This window comes from Salvia hispanica, chromosome 4 (genome assembly GCF_023119035.1).
Source record: "Salvia hispanica cultivar TCC Black 2014 chromosome 4, UniMelb_Shisp_WGS_1.0, whole genome shotgun sequence".
Taxonomy (NCBI): Eukaryota; Viridiplantae; Streptophyta; class Magnoliopsida; order Lamiales; family Lamiaceae; genus Salvia; species Salvia hispanica.
In genome coordinates, this window is record NC_062968.1 from 6,529,058 (window position 1) to 6,535,057 (window position 6,000).

At 46.3% G+C, this 6,000-nt stretch overlaps 1 non-coding gene across 1 annotated transcript; it reads left to right on the plus strand.

Annotated features, from left to right (window-relative positions):
• The first annotated feature begins 4,869 nt into the window (after positions 1-4,869).
• LOC125185746 lies at positions 4,870-4,976 on the plus strand. Its single transcript, XR_007170247.1, has one exon. It is a non-coding gene; the product is annotated as a small nucleolar RNA R71 (small nucleolar RNA).
• The last annotated feature ends 1,024 nt before the right edge of the window (positions 4,977-6,000 follow it).

Here is a 6,000-nt window from a genome sequence, read left to right on the forward strand (position 1 = left end):
CATCCCCCCAAACTTATTTACAACAAAGTGCAAAATAAGTTTGCAGAGTCGGTAGGGACGTGAGTGGACTACTGAAAAAAAACGTACCTTGAAAATTCTTGCGTCGAGGCTTAACCGGGCGAAAGTTGAGAAACTTCGGAAAAATCGCGCTGGAAAAATACGCCCAGGCGGCGGCCCGCCGCAGCATGTCCGGCAGTCGCCGTGCGACAACAGAATGTTCCAGCGAGCAGGTGGCGGACAGCCGCAGCACATGCGGCGGTCGCCGCGGTGAGGTCAGAGCCTGCGAAAAAAAATTCAATGCCCAAAATTGAGCTAAAACCCAAAAATACTTAACTTAAAGCAAAAATTGTCAAAAACAAGGAAACAAATTGTCTTAAAAACATCCAAAAATGATACAAATGCTCATTTATAGTCATTGAGCTTGACTTCTTCAATCTTGAGGAGGAGGAGGGAAACGGGCATTGAGGTCGTCGAATGCGCCAATAAGATAGGCGATATCGCCACTCATGGTTTGGCGCTCTTGTCGAGCTTCGGCGGCCATCCTTTGGAACTCTTCAATGCTCCCAAAATTGTTGTTCCACCGTACGCCAATCACCTTGAGCCGTCCATCCTTGGCGGTTGTAGGCGTTCTCCCTTTGTTGCTCCGCCCATCGGGTGTCCCAAGTGTTTGGACACGTTTTGCATGTAGGAGTAGATATCTCTTAGTTGGGCGGAGGTGTTTGCTTGAAACTTCTCATCGGGGTTCGGCCTTCCGCGGTGGCGGTTTGCTCTAGTCCGGTGGCGATGTCCCTCTACTTCTTCCTCTTCTTCTTCTTCTTCTTGGCGGCGTTGGGGCGGCGGTGGCGGCGGCACTTCACTCTCTTGGGCGTGCGAGTGCTCCCCTTCTTCGGTGTAGTGATCGATAGCCTCGAAGGCGGAGTCCTCATCGGCCTCAAAAATGGGGATGCGAGCCGGGACATTCCTCTTCCTAAACTCCCCATTGACGGGGTTAGCCTCAATGGCTCTCCGGTGCGCCGGGGTGTTGAGCTTCCAATTAACTTGGTTTGTCCAAACGTCGACCTTAGTCAACTGCGGGATGGGAACGGGGAAGTGATCCCCCGCCACTTGTAGGAAATATCCTTGTCCCCAAGAGTCGGTCCTCAAGAGCCCCACCGAAAAGAGCACCTCATAGGTGATAAAGCGCTCACCGCCATCTTCCGTCAAACCGACGAAAGGAACCTCCAAATGTTCGGCGATTGCTGTGATCAAACGACCACAACATATAACGCCGCCATCCTTCTTCGTGATCTGATCCACGTAGATAGTAAAAAGGGTTTCATAATAGAATCCCTTGTTGTTGAGGAGACACCAAATCACATTCAACTCTGTTTGGGAGACACTTCCCCCATCGACCCTAGCAAACATAAGTTGGGTCATAGCTCGGTGGAGATATCGCAAAACCGGGTTGCGAATTGAAGAGGACTTTGCGTAGCCCGCGGCGTGTTCGTGCTCATTTGTCATCGCACCCGAAACCTCATCAAAGTCGTAATCATTATCGGTCTCGGGGTTGGGGTCGAAGCAATGGAAGATTCCGCAAAGCTCCTCCATGGTGAGCGAGTGCCATCGGTTGCCTAGGCAGAAATCGATGCTAAGCGGGATGTTTTGCCGGCGATCTTTTGTGACCTTCAACGAGCTTAGGAACTCGAGAGTATACTTCCTAAACGACGGCCACTTCTTCTCAAACATGTACCGGAGGCCGTTCCCGTCTCCAACGTCGCACAACACCCAAAAGTCCTCCGCGATCCCCAAAGTTTGGAGAGGGAAATCGTGGGGGTACCTCGAGGGCGCCGTCTCTCGCGCCGATAACTTCTTCCACATAGCCTTATGCTCGTCCGAGGCAAGGCTAACACCGTAGTTCTTCGCATTGTCGGGCTTTCCTTTTGATCCCATGTTCCTACAAACGAGAAATACAACAATTAGACGGTGTACCAATAATGGGAAAATCAAAGGTTCCCCCAAACTTGCACTCTTATATACAAAACCAACGTATCAAAATGTAAGACATGTAAGTGCAAGCTTATGTGAACAAAACTTCCTAGATGGTAGCATAGAAACATGTAGGACATAAACATCCAAACTAGGAAACACAAATCCATCCCCCAACGTGAATTCATCCCCCATGCAGAGACGTATCAACAATAGATCAATACATATCAACAATCTCTATAGGATACTACAGTATTGCAATTCATGGAAGTAATAATAGCCTCACAATGCTATGAACATGATTGCAAAGTAGAAACAAGAAGGAATCACTATTCACAAAGCTTCAAAACTATCACCAAAACACAATATCACCATGGAAATCCACAAATAAGCATACACAATCATCCCCCATCATAAAATAAGAGTTTTCACCGAACAATTCACCCAAAACATGCTTAAATCCATGGAAGAAGTAGAACAAAACTCAGAAATTTAGTTAGGATTGCATATCTTGTGTTGATTGAGAATTGGAGATGAAGAACTCTAAACTTGAAGAGAATTGAGAGAATTGTGGCGTGGGTGTGTGAAATTGGTGATTTATAATGGTGGGGGTTGTGTGCAAGGAAGGAATTTGAGAAGGAATGGAAAACATACCTTTTATAACTGCATTCCCGTCTCTGGACTGCGCGCGGCGGGCCGCCGCACGGGCGCTTAAAATAGCGGTTCGTGGCGGGCTGCTGCGGCCCGTTCAGCGGTTTATCCGGCCCGCCCTAATCCTGCCCTAAGCCCGACCTATCCTGCACATGTGAAAACACGTGTGGCGACCGCCGTGTTTAGTGCGGCGACCGCCACGCGTTAAATAATTTATTATTATTTTCATTTAAAAAAAAAACAAAGAAGGAAAATGAACAAAATAACAAAATTGGGTTGCCTCCCAACAAGCGCTTTTGTTTTTAGTCGTTAGCTCGACTTGAAGTGGCCCACTAATTGGGTAGATCGGCGACCCGAGTGTTGAAAATAGGCATAGGGAGCAACTTGGTCCCTAGCTTCTTCCACCACTTGTATTTTTCCCTATTTGTTTTGATAACATAAATCTCAGGGTCCTCCTTGGTTGCCTTCTTCCTCTTTTGCCTCTTTTTCTGCGGGACAGAAGTGGAGCGATTAGTATCGGCCTTTTTGGGAGAACGTCTTACCTCTTTTATAGTGTAGATTATGTAGTATACTCCCCTATTTCAAAGGGGTCTTGGGGTTTGGTCAAATCTGCGACCATGACTGCCCTACACTGCTGTTCCATCTTTGCCCGCTTTGCTTCCTTAAACTTGAGCATCTCGCTTTCGATCTTATAGGTGGATTGGCTATGGTTGTCGCTAATTGTGATCTCGCCACGACCTACATCAATCAAAACTTTGCAAGTGGCAAGAAAATCTCTCCCTAAGATTAGAGGGACGTTCTTGTCTACTTTCATGTCAAGCACAATAAAATCGGCGGGGAAAATGAAACCATCTATTTTCACTAAGACATCCTCAATCATACCAAAAGTTTTTAGGGTCGAGTTATCAGCTAACCAGAGTGTTACGCCTGAAGTTTTGAGTGGCCCAATGTTGAGCTTTTCGTAGTACTTCAGCGGCATGAGATTGATGGAAGATCCTAGATCGCATAGGGCCTTGTCAACCTTTCCCTCTCCAATCCGGGATCGGATAATGAATTGGCCCAGATCTCTCTGCTTCACTGTCTTCTCCTTTTGGATGATCTCGCTGCAATGAGGTGGTAGCTTAAGGTCGGCTTTTGTTGGCTTTCTCTTCCTCATCATCGCCTCCCTCAGTAGCTTTGCGTACCTAGGTATTTCCTGCAACGATTCAACTAAAGGAATGTTAGTATGAACTTTATAAAACATGTTCAAAAAATGTTTGAACTGCTCTTCGAGCTTAAACTTCCACTTTGGCTGGAAAGGTAGCACAATCCCATTGTGCCGCACGAGTCCCTGCAGAGCGGGTGCTTCTGACTTCTCTGTGGCGGCCCGCCGCGTAGTGTGCAGCGGTCCGCCGGCGGCTGGGCAGACTCCATTCTGTGCTTCAGTGGCGGTCCGCCACGTGGTGTGCGGCAGTCCCCAGTTTTCTGCTTTGCCACCCACTTTTTGTTGACGTCGTCCACTCGTGCGGCTGCCTTTGCCCTGTCCTCATCTAACTTCTTTTGGATTTCTCCATTTGCGTGTTGATGTTGGCTAGGGCAGTTGAGATCGTGTTCATTCCCTGCTCGAGGTTGTTTATTCTAGCTTCGACCACTCCGATCTTGGTGTCATTAACCTTCCTGTCTTGCGCGATTACCTCCAAGATCCTTGTGATCCCTTGTTCATACTTTTCCTCCTTCTTGAGTGTCTCAACTACTCCTCCCTTGCTAACATTAAATCCTGCGGGGGGTTGCAAGTAATTATTGTTAGAATAAGAGAGATTAGGATGAGGTCGGTTTCCATTATAATTATTGAAATTACCGCCCCCCTGGTTAGGGCGATAATTATTGTTGTAATTTCTATTGGGACCGCCTCCTTGCATGTAGTTGATTTCCTCCATTGTCGGGGTAGGAGTTTCGGGTTTAGAGACTGCTATAATGGAGGTTGGTGGAATCGGGTCCTCCTTCCTTGATGAATCCATTTGGTCCACCCTAACTCGAAGCTCGGCCAATTCCTTTGCAAAAGAGCTTTCCTCGGCTTCTTCAACTGCAGCTATCCTTTTTAGGTTATGCCTTTCTTTCGACCACCCCCTGCTGTTGGTGGTGAATTCCTCTATCACCGCCATGGCTTCCTCACCTGACTTCCTTAAGAACCCTCCATTTGCACCTGAATCAAGCATAGCACAAATTTTCTCGTTAAACCCATTATAGAGAATTCCTACCTGATGGTCCACAATGAAACCATGGTTAGGGCACTTTCGGAGAAGGGCTTTGAAACGAGCAAATGCCTCATAGAGGGATTCGTCATGGCCTTGTATGAATTGGAAGATCTCGCTTTTGAGCTTCAAAATTGTGCCCGGCTAATAGTACTTGTCGAGGAAGGCAGCTACAATGTCCTTCCATGTGGAGACCTTTTCTCTGGCGTACATTCAAACCACTCTTTAACATAATTAGTTAATGAAAAGGTTATGGCATCGTCATCGACACCATTCAACTTGAGAGTGTTTGAGATCTCCACAAATTTGGAGAGATGGCGATTGGCATCCTCTGTAGCCCTACCTGCAAAAGGAGTTTGCTCGACCCTTTGAATAAGGGGCATGCGTAACTCGAAATTGTTAGCGTCTATACGAGGTCCTTCGGGAAAGGTTATCATATTCCCATGATTGAACATGTTCATCACGGGTTGTATTTCCTGATTCTTCTTCTCTAAAGCCTCGCGGGCTGCCCTTTCCGCATCTCTCTCATCCATCAGTAGCTTCACCATTTCCTGCAATTTCTCGATGTCTGTTCGGTCACCCATTGTTCCTGATCCTGATCCTTTTTCACTTCTTATTTTCCTACGAGTTCTTTCAAGTTCCAAATCGAGCGGTTCTAGGTTGTCCTTCCCAGAGCGCGTTCGCATACAAAACCTGCAAGAACCAAAAACAAAAACGAATTAGAAACTAAAATTAAAAACAGAAAGCAATTAAAATCCAAAGTAGCAAAATTGTCCGTTTGAAGATATCACTCCAAAGTGAATTGTCTTCCCCGGCAACGGCGCCAAAAACTTGATGCACTTTTTATTAGCACTAAATAAACCTGCAAGTATACAGAGTATATATAGTATAGCTAAAGGTTAGTACCGGATATCGAACACGGGGAAGACGAACACAAAGTGTCTATCCTCTACTAAGACTCAAATACTATCTGGAAAAACAAGTGGGTTTTGAAAACTTTTGGAAAACTAAAAACAATAGAAAGCATAGACCAACTAAAAGCGAATAAAACACGGAGAAAGACGATAGAGATAAGGGAATCCCAGGGATGTGTGTTCACAGTTATGGTTATACAAAATTCCAACTACAATACCCTAGCACAGTTATTACTTTG